General features: G+C 42.2%; 1 long non-coding RNA gene across 1 annotated transcript; it reads left to right on the top strand.

Moving 5' to 3' along the window:
• Window positions 1–10888: 10888 nt before the first annotated feature.
• LOC143769329 (uncharacterized) lies at window positions 10889–14342 on the top strand. The gene is made up of 3 exons (XR_013214354.1): window positions 10889–11091; window positions 12240–12389; window positions 13192–14342. It is a non-coding gene; the product is annotated as an uncharacterized LOC143769329 (long non-coding RNA).
• Window positions 14343–15407: the final 1065 nt, after the last annotated feature.

The raw sequence follows: 15407 nt of genomic DNA, 5'->3' as shown, positions 1-15407 counted from the left end.
TGGTAACTTATTATTGGTGGTTGGTCTCTTTTTATACTTACCCCGTTCCCCTTTCACATTACCCCTTGAAAAAGGCCATCACGCCGAAACGCACGTCGGGGCGGGTGCACGCTGTGGTGGGATTGATTCCTGCGTGGTCCAGGTAAATTGTATATTATAGGTTTTACAACTATTCAGGAAATGTTAGTATAGTTACCTGTGACGTCAGCGTAGAGGATCATATTGTCTGCATATACTTCGAGCATGAATTACTTTGTATTCCTCTGCATATTCAATGCCATTTTCATGGCGTGCACCCTTGCGTTTCCAAACATCTGTGAAACGGTATGAGCCTTGCTTCCCCGATGTCTCCTATCCTGACAATTTTCTAAATAAAGTCTTTTTATATTTATTAATATAACAAATTCTCTTGGGTGTGTTTTTGATCGCGTGTTTGCTGAGGTATTTTGGACAATGTGTCAGAAGATTTCTCGTATTTTTGGATATTGGTATATTAAAGGCCAGGATTGCTCTATGCATGATCCTAAACTATGCGTCCCTCCAAACCTCACTGAAAATGCTCTTCTGTACTACCTTCCACACTACTAGGATTTTTCCCCCAATTTCCTCTCCCTCTATTTGCCTATCATATGACCTCAATACAGTAGTGTTGAAAATAATAGCAGTGTGTTCAAAAACATGAGTTAATCACAAAATCTTCATACTAGTTTTGATTTCCAGCATTGGGAACATTGCACACTGTTTTCTAATTCAAAACATGAAGAGAAATGTATATAATTTTTAACTACTTAACAGAAAATAACAAAAATGAACATTGCGAAAGATCGCTCATGTGATCTTAATATACTTGTTCTTTCTGGTCTCTCACTAGTATAATACCTAAGGGCGATACTCACCATTGTTTAGGTCACCATTGATGATATAAACACTCTAATAATATGTGAACAAACATAGATATAATATAACAGTAGGAAATGTTACTTGTTCCTCACCAATATGGCGCCCAGTGGCGACATCTGTCATCATTCACGTCCCTTCCGGTGACATACACATGCCGGCATCATGTGACTGGACAAAACCTGAAGACTCAGCGCCCTTTCATAAGCATGGCTGTGCTTCTTCCTCAGCGCGGTTTGCTCTCTCTGCACAGGACTATATTGGTGAATGGCTGTTTGATTCCTCCTGTTTACCAAGCATTGAGCTTTGGTTTGGACAGATTCGACCTGGGCTGTGTGACTCTTAGCAATCATTATTATTCTTTCAGCTTTTACAGCAACTATTACCTGCATTGACCCACTATCTGGTAAAGTTTTGTTCTCACCGTATTTAATTATTTTGACTCTATATGCCCTTCTTTAGTATTGGCTATATCCTCTACGTATTTACAATGTTGACGATCGATCTGGAGTTGCACTCATAATCTATTTTGCCTGCTACTTTCTGCTATGTACTATATAATTATCTCCTAGGTTCTCCAATTTTTCTACCTCTATAGTATATCGCATATGAGATTAGTTTATATGTATTATGAACTATTGTATGCACCCTTATAACTATATATATATATATTATAATTTTATAGGGCGAAACGTCAATTACATAAGTGGATTATTTTTTTATGTGCAATAAATTTATATTGGCTCAGTGGTTAGCACTGCAGCCTTGCAGCGCTGGAGTCCTGGGTTCAAACCCCACCAAGGACTACATCTGCAAAGAGTTTGTATGTTCTCTCCGTGTTTGCGTGGGTTTCCTCCGGGCACTCCGGTTTCCTCCCACATTCCAAAGACATTCTGATAGGGAATTTAGATTGTGAGCCCCATTGGGGACAGCGATGACAATGTGTGCAAAACTGTAAAGCGCTGCGGAATATGTTAGCGCTATATAAAAAATAAATAAAAATAAAATTTATGATTTCAGCATCTCTTGCTGGAGTGCCAAATTCCCTTTTTTCTATTTATGGAGTGGAACCCTATTTGAGCACCCTACAAGAGTGCCACACAGCCTTCTAGCACTCATTTCTATCTTTTTCTGACAATTGTAGAATTTTCTAAATTTACTTTTATTGAAGGAGAAGCCTGAAAATCTAACAAAAATTTGTAAGAGATCTAATACTTCTGACAAATCTCTCCTCTTATCCCTTCAAATTCTCTCTGTTGTTCCAAGTAGTGTGCCAAGGGTTCAAGTGTTAAATCAAATATAAACGTTCACAAAGGACACTCCTAGAGGTTCAGAGGTTTTAATTTTTACTGTCGGATTTATATACAAGACTCTTACAAAGTTTCTGAAATTACTTGTCATACCTACTTTGTCTAGTACCTGTCTTATCTAGTTCCACTTTACCTTATCAAACTCCTTCTCTGCATCTAATGCAACTATCACTCTTATTCTCTCCACTTTTTATTACATCTAAGGGTAAGTTCACACAGCAAAACCTGATCATCTTGGCAGGAAAGAAGCTGCACCAAAAACGCAGGTTTAGGTGCGTTTTTTTCACAAAAAATGGGCGTGCGCTATGCGATGTGCCGTCATTGAGTGACGGACCAGAGACACGGGCTGTAGCGTTTCTGGGTCCGTCACTGCTAGCGCAGATGGAGCTAGCAGATGCTCCATCTGCGCTAGTGCTGTGCCAAAGTCGGCACTTGCGTTAGCGCAGTCCGTCAGCTTATGAGTTGAATGGACTGCACTAAAGCAATGTGAACCTAGCCTAATTGCTACCAATTCCTTGAGCAGCATGTCCATGCTCAACTTTCCTCCCACCTCTCATCTAACTCTCTCCTTGACAACCTCCAATCTGGCTTCTGCCCCCACCACTCCACTGAAACTGCCCTGACTAAAATTACTAATGACTTACAGCCAAAGCTAATAGACCGCTCTCCATCATCCTCCTCCTCCTCGAACTGTCCTCTGCCTTTGACACAGTCGACCACTGCCTACTGCTACAGATTCTTCCCTTGACATCCAAGACCTTGCCCTGTCCTGGATCGCCTCTTACCTTTCTGACCGCACATTTAGCATTTCCCACTCCCACACTACCTCCTCATCCCGCTCGCTCTCTGTTGAAGTCCCACAAGGCTCTGTCCTGGGGCCCCTACTTTTTTCCCATCTATACCCTTGGCCTAGGACAACTCATAAAGTCCCATGACTTCCAGTACCACCTGTATGCGGGCGACACTCAGATCTACCTCTCTGGCCCAGATGTCACCTCTCTGCTGTCCAGAATGCTGGAGTGTCTATCAGCCATATCCACCTTCACCTCTCGCTTCGTAAAACTCAATGTAGACAAAACTCAACTCATCATCTTTCCTCCATCTCATTTTTCTTCCCTACCCGATCTATCTATTATGGTAAACGTCATCACTCTCTCTTCCGCACCTGAAATCCACTGCCTCAGGGTAACTCTCAACTCTGCCCTGTCCTTCAAACCACACATCCAAACTCTTGCCACCTCCTGTCGCCTCCAACTCATAAATATTTCCAGAATCCGTCCCTTCCTCAGCCCTCAATCTACTAAAATTCTTGTGCATGCTTTCATCATCTCCTGCCTCGATTACTGCAACACCCTCCTCTGTGGCCCCCCCGCCAACTCTCTTGCACCACTCCAGTCTGTCCTCAACTTTACTACCCAACTAATCCACCTCTCTCCTAGCTACTCCCCTGTTTCTCTCCTCTGAAAATCCCTCCACTGGCTCCCAATTCCCCAAAGAATTCAGTTCAAACTACTAACACTGAGCTACAAAGCCATCCACAACCTGTCCCCTCCCTATATCTCTTAACTAATCTCCCAATATCTTCCCTCACGTAATCTTTGATCCTCCCAAGACCTCCTACTCTCCTCCACACTTATTTGATCCTCACACAACTGCCTCCAAGATTTATCCCAAATATCCCCCATCCTCTGGAATTCCACGCCTCAGCAAGTCCGATTATCCACCACCCTGGGGTCAATCAGACAGAACCTCAAAACCCATCTCTTCAGGATAGCTTACAGCCTACAATAACCATTCTGCCACCTCACCACCACCCGAGCTGCCGCCTCACCACCACCAGAGCTGCTCTCTTCCCCATTATCCCATAGAATGTAAGTCCGCAAGGACAGGGTCCTCTCCCCTCTGTACCAGTCTGTCATTGTAAATTTGTTTACTGTAAACAATATCTATAATTTTGTATGTAACTGCTGCGCCCCAGAGTCCTGGTCGTTGCAGTAATGTTATTCTTCCACCAGGGGGAGTGATGTTACGTCTGAAGGCACTAAAGGAGATCACTTTACCAGGTATCACAAACCATACACCACACTTCAAACTCCAGACCACCAGGGGGAGCTACGCTCCTATCTATTAAGGCACTCCTCACAATTAGGTAAAACTGGTGGTTTGGATAGGAAGTTGGGCAGAAGCTGACTGGACTTGATCCAGGAAGAACCCTGTCAGGCAGACAGGGGAAGGAGCAACATCACAGAGCTGCAGACAGGTCCCTGACAGTGGTGGGATCCTGTCAGAGGCCTAGACAGAGGATCACGGAGCTGCGCCTGCCCCACGTGCGGCAGCATCCTAAGGAAGGACACTAAAGAGAATTGTATTGTAGAGGGTGATAAACGAAGTCATAGCACAAGGAGAGGAAAACCAGAAAGAGTTCTGCCCTGCAAAAGGCTGCCTCCTTCTGAGGCGCAGAAGCCGGTGGCCGGAACACCAAGGAAGCAATCGTCTCCAAGCCTTGCTTCAGAGACCGGCAGGACAGTTAATTCCACGTTAGCTGCCCGACCTTACACCCAGGAGGCACGGTGGCAACTTGTGGGGGCTGGGGCGTCGTAGGGTCCCTGTAAAAAGCCTCAGGCCATCAGTCATACGGGTTTGTCCTATCCATACCATCTGGGGGACAGAGAGAAAGAGAAATAACATCTAGAACACCAACATCAGTTGTGAGGACCTCACCAAGAAGCTCAGCAGGGAGGTACTACAACACACAGGCGCTAGAGGAAGGCTACTGATTTCCACCTGGATAAGGGGACTCTGGATTTGCCTTCAGACTGGCCGGACACTGCCTACCCTGTGGTCTGTACCCTGGACTGTGGATGCTGAAGCCTTCAGTAAAAGGTAAAGAGACTGCAACCTTGTGTCCTCGTTATTCACTGCGCCTTACATCATCCACCATTCACCATCTACACTCTGGGAAGCCCTGGGGATACACTTCACCTGTGGGAAGGTATACCATCTAGCTGCCATCACATCACCCCAGCAGACCCCTAAGCAGCTTTGGTCACCCTGACCGAATACCACAGGTGGCGTCATGAACATTATTATCTCATAAGAACTCTCCTTTTTATTGGATGCCCCTCAAAGGGCCACGGGCCGGGTTGGGCCACCGTGACATTCCCATCAAGAACCGAAGGACCCGGTACCGAGTACCCCATTGCCCTTACGTGGGGGCGCTCCATAACCCCTTCTCATGTATAGCACCATGGAATTAATGGCGCTATATAAATAATAATGTCCGTCGAACATTTGTGACCGCAATTTTACCTTTCAGAAAGCCCACCTGAGCTGATGACACTAGAGCTAGGAGTATCCCTGCCAACCTGTTTGCCATAAGTTTGGAAATTATTTTAATATACTGGTTCATCAGAGAGATAGGTCTATAGGAAGCTGGATCCTATGCGCTTTTCCCATCTTTTGGTATCAAGCTTTTATGAGCCATATTGGTTCCCCCAACAAGTCTTCACCTTGTAAGTATCTCATTATACCATTTAGTTAGAATAGGAGCTACTTGTTGGGTCATGACTTTAAAGAAATCCCCTGTGAACCCATCAGGACAGTGAGCTTTTCCTTCTGGTAGACCACCAATAGAGCTCTTCACCTCTTCCTCCGTAACAAGGACACTTAGCACAATCAAATATGTTTCTGTGAAATTAGGCATTGTAAGTTTACTCAAAAAATCTCTGCTTCTGTCATCCCCCTGTGACTCATCTTAGTATAAGTTTCCATAAAAATCCCTCAGGATTGAGCTTATCTCTTTGGGATTATCTTTGGGATAATCCACTACTAGACCCTCTTTATTCTTAAGTTTTATTATATTTTTTTCCCCTTTCTTCCTTTTGCCAAATTTGCTAGTAGCCTGCCCAATTTATCCCCAAACCTCCTCAACTCAATGTCCATTTGTGTCTTCCTAAACATTCCTTCTTTTCTGCTCATTCTTTAACAATTTTTTGGGCCTCCTTCCAGTTTTCTCTGGCCTTTTCAGTTTTTTTTTGTCATCCGTAGACTACAAATTTTTCTCTGTTTATTGCTAAACTCTTCATATTTGATGGACTTTTTTTTAGTGTATACAAATAAGATACTAATTTCTCTCTCAAAACTATCTTTCCTACCTAAGTTGGCATCTTGAAATTATGTGAATGTGAATGAATATGTGAAATTATTTTTCTTCCCACCATTGTTACAATATCACTTTAACCCCTTTCTGCCATCGGACGTATTATTCCATCCATGTGACCTGGGACCTAATTCCCATGGATGGACTAGTACGTCCCATGCAATCAGCTGCGCTCATGGGGGAGCGCAGCTGATCACAGCCGGGTGTCAGATGATTATCCGAGGTGACACCCAGTACTAAAGTGCCAGGAGCGGTCACGGACCACTCCTGGCATTTTAAACCCTGGAACACTGCGATCAAACATGACTACAGCATTCCGGAGCTGGCAGAGGGGCTGTCAGACCCTCTGCCCTTGGATCGGAGATCCCACAGCATGATGCTGGGTCCCGATTGCTGCCATGGAGACCCGATGTCGTCATGACGACATCCAGGTCTCTACTGCTGAGAGACTTCCGGTCATGTGCAGTGATGACCAGGAAGTCTCTCTGGTCAGTGTGCAACTCCGTGCAGTGCTGAAAGCTTCTATAGCATGCAGCTCTGCATGTTATAGAAGCGATCAGCCTGCACAAAATGAGTGTCTCATAGTGAGACACAGTGTAAACTAAGAAATAAATAAAAAATGTAAATAATTGCAAAAATTTTAAATCAGTATTTATTCAATCACTAAATATTTAAATTAAAAAAATCTACACAATAAATGTACGCATTTAGTATTGCCTCATCCGTAACGACCCGACCTAGAAAACTGTCCCACTAGTTAACCCCTTTAGTGAACGCCATAAAAAAAAGTTTAAAAAAAATGCTTTATCATCATACCGCCGAACAAAAAGTGTAATAACACACTATCAAAGAGACGGATATAAATAAACGTGGTACCGCTGAAAACATCATCTTGTCCCACAAAAAACAATCCCCCATACAGCATCATCAGCGGAAAAATTAAAAAGTTATAGCTGTCAGAATAAAGTGATGCAAAAATAATTATTTTTTATGTAAAAGTTTTTATTGTATAAAAACGGCAAAACATAAACCTGAAGAATGCTCTATCAATGGCGGAATCACATAATATTAAAAAGAAATCCAAAAGGATGGTCAGCAACATGAATTCTCGCTCGTGTTCCAGGGATGCTTTCTTTTCGTAAGCTTGAACATTCTGGTAGACATTCGAGCAGCTTCTTGGGTAGAAAGATCTTTAGACGACTGCCGCTGCGATTTCCATGATCATCTTCCGGCTTGTCTTCGGCAGCCATTTCCCCTCCGCGCGCCACATCCTCTCCTCCGCGTCCAAAACTCACTCCGCTTTAATGTGCACACACAATAATTACAAGCAAACAGGTCACAGGTGAGGATGTTACTTTTAGTAGCCATTCAAACCCATTTGTGTCCACTTCTGCGCATGTTATCAGGCCAAAATCACCAGGGTATGTAAACATTTGATCAGGGTTATTTCGTTGTTTTGGGTTGTCATTATGATTTAAAGAGAGAAAACACAGTAGTTTGACAATAAATGGCTTCACCCAACCCCTAACCATGAGTGGAGAAAAAGCTTTGGTGTTATCATTCATATTCTCTGAAAAAAAAGGCCAAGAAAGCAAAAATTCTGTCGGGGTTTGTAAACTTTTGAGCACAACTGTAGTATCCAATTGCTCAAAAGAAAAAAAAAAAAGGTTTTTGGTCCGAATTAGGTGCATAGACATTAATTACACTCTTCCCCTTCATTCCCTTCTAATTTAACATTATGTATCACTCTTCTATATCACGCTCTACCTGTTTGACTTTGTGTGGAAACTTTTTGTGCAATAATATTAACGCTCCTGATTTTCTCCCCTCTCCTTCAGATCCGTAAACCTCCCCACCCACAATTTTTTAATTTTGAAAATGTCTTCATTTCTCCAATGTGTTTCCTGTATTACGGCAATATCTGCTTTCCACTTCTTTAAATGCCTTAAGACCAGCATTCTTCTTGTTGGGGCTCCGAGCTGGGTTACATATTACACAGCTGCACCAAATGTTTCCGATTTAATTCCGTCCTACATTGTACTCCGGCATGTCTACCCCTATAGCAAACACCCCCTTGCCCAATAACAACAAAAATAACAACAACCTAATCTTTTCTCTCCACTTTGTTTCTTGTGGCCATTTGACTTGTTGAATGTAAAATTTGATGGAATCATTAGCGGACACGTCACGTTTGGAGAGCCCCTGATGTACCTAAACAGTAAAAACGCCCCACAAGTGACACCGTTTTGGAAAATGGACCCCTTATGGAAATTATTTAGATGTGTATTGAGCACCTTAAACCCACAGGTGCTTCACAAAAGTTTATAACGTTAAACCGTGAAAAAAGAAAAAATCACATTTTCCCACAAAAATAATTTTTAGCTGCAAATTTTGTATTTTCATGAGGGCAAAAGGAGAAAACAGACCCCAAAGTTTGTTACTCAATTTTTCCTGAGTTCAGCAATACCCCATATGTGGTTGAAAACTTACTGTTGAGGCACAGTGCAAAGCTCAGAAGGAAGAGCGCCATATTACAGTGCAGGTTTTGCTGCACTTGTTTGAGGGTGCCATATTACATTGACAGAGCCCCTGATGTGCCAGAAGAGTAGACCCCCCATAAGTGACCCCATTTTACCATTAAACATCTCAATTAATTCATCTAGGGGTGCAGTGATTATATTGACACCACAGGTGTGACACAAAGTTTTATACCATTGTGAAGAAGTGAAGAGAAAAAAATTTACACTTTTACCACCAAGATTGTGTGTTAGCCCCGAGTTTTACATTTTCACACTGGGAAATGGGTAAAAATTGCACCAGAATTTGTCCCACAATTTCTACTGAATGTAGAAATAAAATGGATTCAATGTGTAGCGGCGCTAATGTAAGTGCATCAGGTCAGCTGCAAGTATAGCCCTAGACCACTTAGGGAGATATTGAAAAAAGAGCACAATACTTGCCCTATAAAACAAAATGCATGGGTTAGACACCAAAATGATGTTGATTACCTGTAAGATGAGAGAAAGCTTTGTGATGTTTGACAATGAAGAGATTCAAATCAAGGTGTGTAGACTCAAACTAAAGTGAGAGGGGAAAGGGGTAATTAGTATAAATGCAACCTGTCAAGGTACTGTAAGATGTCTTGGGTGTATTGAAACCCTCTTATAAAATATGTATTTATAACCCAGAAAGTTTCCAAAGGGCAATATTGAGAGAGCTTAGTGATGTAATAAACCAAGATATGCTAGAAGCAATAAACATTCCTCCAGGTTATGAAGCATCCACCTACAGTGGATAAATCTATTGGCAGGACTTCTAAAATAAACGTTCGGTACCTGTATCAAAGGTGCGGGTGCGGGTTATTCCAAGACTGTCAGAGACACCTTGCCGGTAGCAGTGGAATAAAAGTACTTATACTTAGTTCTTTTCCTTAGGCGTCGGCTTGTACCTGAGTCCCAAAGCCTTCTAAGGCCTGTTTCACACGTCAGTGGCTCCGGTGCGTGAGGTGACAGTTTCCTCACGTACCGGAGACACTGACACACGTAGACACATTAAAATCAATGCTTCTGTGCAGATGTCATTGATTTTTTTGTGGACCGTGTGTCCGTGTGCCAAAGACGGAGACATGTCAGTGTTCGTGGGAGCGCACGGATCACACGGACCCATTAAAGTCAATGGGTGATTGTAAACACGTACCGCACACTTCCCCTGACGAAGCAGTCTTTGGATACCGTGACACGCGTTGGGTCCTTCCACCCAGCGGTCTAGCTCTCACCACCGGCTGCTTAGGCCTCGTTACTTGCCTGCGGGCCCATCTTGGGACACTCTTTCATCTAGCTTGGGCTCTGACTGAGTCAGGACCCTCAGCACTGTCACTTTTGTGAGTATTTGTTTACATCGCTGGCCACTTTATATTGTTTCTGGGGCCCTTCTTGATAGGATTCAGGTTTACATCTTCGTGGGCACAGGGTCCACTGTGTTCTCCCTTTCAGGGTAGTAGGTCCTTGGCTATTTACTTTCTTCCCTGACAGCTAGCAATAGTGTCTTTTTTTGATACTCAGCATTATATTACAATATATATATATTTTTTCTAGTATTGCATATTTGCATATGCCAGGTGGTTGTTTGTTATGATAGACATTTATATTTGTACCTTTATATAATGGCATGCATTACGAGCAGACCTAAGGGTGGATATGTGTATTTCTCATGTTTTTATACTGTTTTTAACATTGTTTATTAATAAAGCCGTTCCTTTTTTCATTATTTATTGGTGGTGTGCAGTTTTCATGGGTGGCTACTTTTCTTCTTGAGTTAGCTCACGTACCGCACACGGATGACGTCCGTGTGCTGTCCGTGTGCGTTTTCCAAATTTTAGGGTTAACATTTGAAGCAAATGTAGCAATTGCCAGACAAGTGTCTAGACATTGATTGGGACAAAGCTAAACTTAAGTCTAGACATCATTTTGGCCTCTGAGGTGAAGTTTTCAACTTATCAGAGTGCTGGCATCTTCAGACTCTGCTGACTGCCTAATATTATGCCCCCTCGTGTGGACACAGAGAAGCTAATTACTTTGGTGGAGCAACATCCGGAATTATGGGACACACGATGCGAAGGATACCGTGACAGGCTGGCGATTGAACGGGCTTGGTTTGCTGTAGCTGCGCAGCTGTACCCCAGACATGGTTGGTCCACATATTCACCCGCAAAGCAGGCAAAGTTTGGTAAGTTACCCCATAGGTGTTCCTTGTTGTATTAAACATAAATTTCAGAGAAACATATGACCAAAATTCATATTGTGCATTCTATATGTTAGGGTCCATGTCTTAACATCATAACCATTGGGCTTATGTGTTCTTAATATTTATATTTACATGGACCTTATCATATACACTTTACAAGATTCTTACTACTTTCCAGTATGTTCCCTGTGTTTGATTGATTATTTTCGCATGAAGCATGCTTGTTTAGAATTGTTAAAAAATGCAGTGTGTGTTTGTGTCAGCATTTTAGGTTTTGTGTGTATATTTTGTTTTTTAAAAGTGTTTTTGTCATGTTTGAAAATACTAAAGAAGACCTAGGTAACTGAAGGCCTAGTTGTCTGGCATGTTCACAACCTGCATTTTTGGCACACAATTCCCTGCTGTTCAAAAACCTGGTACATGAGATTTGGCAAAGTGAACTGTATTCAAGCATATCTCCATAGATGTCTAACATTATTTTCTCTTATGCTTTACAATGTTTTATGGGGTCAGATTTTGAAATTGACCGTTGGACTATATGCCAAAAGTCAAGCCCTTAAAGTCTCTCTTCCTTTTTTAGATGTTTAAATGTATGTGAAAATATAATGTTGAACATGTAAGGATCAACATGTGCTGACTGTTTTTGTCATAACAAAACCAGGATTTATTTAAAAATGTAGTGTTTGATTTTAACATGTCTTGCTGGCCACACCACAGTTTGTGTGTGTGACTGATTGAAAGCAAATGTTTCCACTTAATTAATGCCATCATCCACAATTATTCACACAAGGCAAGCCCTTACATGTCTAATGGCCAATGCAACTTGTGTTAATGTTTGTGTTGTTAGACACACACACAGTCATGCAGCCTATGTTTTGGGCAAGCGTTCATAACAGTACTCATGCTATTTAGATCTTACTTGTAAATATTACAACATGGTGCAAAAGGGTCACACAATTATTACTCAGAAATGTTTGTTTTAATTTTTTCTAAAATTAGTTTACAGCCAGGCATGATGATCACAAGCATAATACTTTGAAACTATAACATAGATGAACACATTGTGTTGTTTAAGGAATATGTTGTTATTTGTGGGAATGTGACTTGTTGTGTCTCTACTTTTCCTACAGTTGATTTGGTTCAACGGTGATGGCGCTCAGCCAGGGACCAATTTAGGCGGGAATTTAATCCCCTACCCTCCACAGCAGGTGCAACAAAAAGAGGAAATATGTTTACTACCGCAACTTAGCCTTTCTTCGCCCAATCATGGAGATAAATCAGTAAGTGTGACTGTGTATGATTGACCAAACATATTAAAATACCTTTTTTTTTTTTGTTTTAATTTGTATGATCACACAACAGGGATCCACAAGTGATACAAACATCCGAGCAGGGAAAACGTCCAGCCCAGCACGTGGTAGAAGCCCAAAGAGTTGATTAATCCATTTCCATGAAAAAGGCAAGAATTTGATGTATTAAAATCCAATAACCTTTATTGAAACAAATCCATAAAATAGTCGATACCAATAGTTGCTTAGGCATAGTATCACATATCAGCCCTCGCTGTACGCGTTTCAAACACAAACGTGTTCTTAGTCTGCAGCTGAACACTAAGAACACGTTTGTGTTTGAAACGCGAACAGCGAGGGCTGATGTGTGATACTATGCCTAAACAACTATTGGTATCGACTATTTTATGGATTTGTTTCAATAAAGGTTATTGGATTTTAATGCATCAAATTCTTGCCTTTTTCATGGAAATGGATTAATCAACTCTTTATATTCAAATAACTACACTGTATTTTAACACATTTACAAAGCTTCACCATGTTACAAAATTCTGGGACAGATTTTACCCATAGTTATTTTTCCCAAGTACATTTGTGCTTACAATAATCATCATATTTATATGTTTCATTACAAAATACAAACATGTTAAAAAATAATCCTAAAGTGTTTAAAAAATATATATTTAACAAAAGTTGTTTAAAATTTGGTTAGCATTGTGAACTAAACTGTTAATGTTATTTGCTAATACATCCTTGATTAACATCCTTGATGACTCGGATGTCTCGCCAACAGCCACATCACTGCCATGTACCTCGGCATCGGAGACCGAAGCCCCAGCAGACCCGACACCCACAACACAGCCTGATGAGCAGGTGTCTGATGCTGCTGAAACTTCCACTGATGCTGGTCCTGGAAGCACACAAACAGCTGCCCCAAGCACTTCACAAACAACAGCCCCAAGCACTTCACAAACAGCAGCCCCAAGCACTTCTCAAACAGCCCCAAGCACTTCACAAACAACAGCCCCAGCACCACAGGCAGCATCAACAGCAAATCTACCTATGTATCTAACACACACTCTCCGAGATAGGCGAACTAGGCGACAGGAACAGCCACGTATGCTGCCCGAGCTCATTGATGCTAGAGTTTTATCCATACTCAATTCCATGACACCAGAAACTGCTGTAGATAGGTTTTGTCGCTCACTGTCTCCTTGCCTTGGCAAAGTTCCTGATGGACGGCAGGAACGAGTACGTGCTGCAACCTTGACCCTCATTGCTGCAAGCCAAGAAGAGCAGGAACCCAACCAGGTGCTAGGGCCCATTGAACAATGGCGAGCTGCCCAACATCAAATAGATGCCATCTGCTACCAATATAACAAATGACCAAAATGTAGGTACCCAACAAACACAGGAAAGGCCTGCACCCTCGTCCATGCTTCCACCTCCTGCTGTAAGACCTCGTTATCCCCAAAGGTCTGCTCCAGTTTGGTTTCCTCCTGCCCATAGCTACACCCATGATTATGGACAAATGTCCGATCCTACCTCTGTGCCCCATTCACGTGGCAGTAGCCAGCAATACGGACAAATGTCCGATCCTACCTCTGTGGTGCCCCATTCACATGGCAGTAGCCAGCAATACGGACAAATGTCCGATCCTACCTCTGTGCCCCATTCACGTGGCAGTAGCCAGCAATACGGACAAATGTCCGATCCTACCTCTGTGCCTCTGTCCTGTGCCAGTAGCCAGCAATATTGGCAAATGTCTGATGAGACTTCTGTGCCTCATTCACGTGCCAGTAGCCATCAATATTGGCAAATGTCTGCTCCTACCTCTGTGCCTCATGCCCGTGCCACAACTCAGCAATATTGGCAAAGGTCTGTTCCAAGCCACACCTACAGCCAACATTCCGAATCCCTGTCCTCCAGCATGTCTGTGGGTGATAGTAGTGGTGCTCATTTTACAATTCCACAGCCCTACAATATGCCATCAAGGCAACAGACACCTATGGTCACACAATTTGTTCCGCCAAACCGTATGGCAAGAGGTGAGCCCTATAATAGTTCCCAATCATGTGTGAGCCAGATTGGCCAGTCACAACCTACTTTACTTGTGATGATGCCACATTTTTGAAAGAGACAGACCAAACGCAACCTTATACCCCATCTACATCAGGAACAGCATCAGTTTTGCACACTGAACCACCTCAAACAACCACATGCCAGCCCACAGTGACTACAGGACAAATGCCCACACCCTCAAGCAGCCCTGAACGTGTCAGCGCAGAAAATACCACAGATGAATCTTTCTCCAGTCATGGTGACTTTGTGGATTTAGAAGGAACATAACTCTGTTTTGTTTGATTTTTGTTGTTAAAGCTAGCTTGATTTGTCAGACACAATTGGCTGACTAAATGTGTTTGCTGAAAAATAAAACACATTGTTCAAGTGTTAATATGTCTTGTTTAGTTTTGAATGTATATGTAATTTGCACACTACTTTATTGATATGAGCATAATCATAATGTGAAACACATTTTTCTCAACAACAAAAAAAAAAGGTTAAGCAGTAGGATGGTGTAATTAATAATCCATCATGGCTTCAAAATAATGGTAAAGGATGAGACGGTGGTGATGCACGCAGCTACAGTGACTCTCAGTGAGGTTTTTAAAGATGCGGCCTCTCAAAGACTCAACTGCGTTGATCTATTTTCCATGGCAAAGTAGCTTTGTAAATGTACATTTAGATTACAGTATGTCTGAATAACATGATCTAACGGTCACACACTCTTCTTCAAAATCACACTCAATGAGGGCGGGTCTTAGTTGTTTGTTTGTAGTACACAATTATGTGACCAAATCAATACTTTCAGACATGGGATATTTCGGACAACCACAGTAAACACATTAGAATGAGGTATTAGTTATTTGTAATGGGTAGCAATGGGTTTTAGACACACACGTGTATCAGTTACCCACATCAAATGTAAGCTCGCAACCCACGTCAAGG

The sequence above is a fragment of the Ranitomeya variabilis genome, chromosome 4 (genome assembly GCF_051348905.1).
Source record: "Ranitomeya variabilis isolate aRanVar5 chromosome 4, aRanVar5.hap1, whole genome shotgun sequence".
NCBI lineage: Eukaryota > Metazoa > Chordata > Amphibia > Anura > Dendrobatidae > Ranitomeya > Ranitomeya variabilis.
This window is presented reverse-complemented; position numbering and strand designations above follow the sequence as displayed.